The sequence below is a fragment of the Eubalaena glacialis genome, chromosome 6, assembly GCF_028564815.1.
Source record: "Eubalaena glacialis isolate mEubGla1 chromosome 6, mEubGla1.1.hap2.+ XY, whole genome shotgun sequence".
Taxonomy (NCBI): Eukaryota; Metazoa; Chordata; class Mammalia; order Artiodactyla; family Balaenidae; genus Eubalaena; species Eubalaena glacialis.
In genome coordinates this window covers 22,529,760-22,530,741 of record NC_083721.1, presented here as the reverse complement: position 1 = coordinate 22,530,741, position 982 = coordinate 22,529,760, and positions in this window count along the sequence as shown.

Here is a 982-nt window from a genome sequence, read left to right as displayed (position 1 = left end):
TTAATGCAGATCTTTGGGATTTTTCAGGCTTGAAAAACACCATTTCTTTTTTACTTCATACAAAATTTTTGTTAACCTGAAGCCATTTTACCTCTCCTATCTAAAGTGATTGAGACTAGTTTGTAGGAATCAATAGTTGTTAAGGGATGCCGTAAGCTCTGAGGCAGAAGAAATTATTTTATCATGTCCTCCTCCTTGGATATTCAGTTTAAAGGAATGTAGTGGCTTTAAACCTAGGCAAGAGACAGCCCTGCATCTTGCCCCAAGTATATGGGAACCCTTGTCTGAGCTGCATTACCCCTGGAATGAATTTTGTCTACCTTTGAAGAGTTTTATTCTTGGAGAGCAGAATACTCGAGCATAAATCTTGACTCTAATATACTGGTTGACAAGTGTTGGGTGAGGCATTTAATTCTCTGAGCTTCAATTTTCCTCAAGTGTAATGTGGGGGATGATTTCCATCCCAAAGGACTGTTGATTGACTAAGAAAACTCATGTAAAATCTGGTGTTGGCAAACAGAGAAGTCGAAATCCAGAAGTCATTACTATTCAGAGACTTACCAGGAGGGTCTGTGCAGAGGTCCTCCCAGGTGGAATTTACACCAACAGAGGAGAGGGGGAGGTTTGAGATTATTGTCCAAGGGGTGACTCTGGCTGCAGTGTGGTGTCCATCACATGGGCTGTACTGTAGCCCAAGCCTTGGGACTTCTGCCTTAGTCTCAAGAGGAGCAGTGCAAGTGGAGCCAAGGGCATTAAGATGCTGCAAGCAGAAGTCAGGATTGTGTTGCAGCCCGTATATCACATGTGGCACAAGGAGCTGTAGGGCACTGTTCACACTTGGTCTGAGTGATGGCACGAATCATGGGCTTGATGATGAGCTGGTGCAGCCTTTGAGGGACACCTCGCTTCAGGAGCTCTGAGGCCCAGTCACAGCAGACATCCCACTGCTGCTTGAGCAGGAGGAAATAGGTATGACTCATTC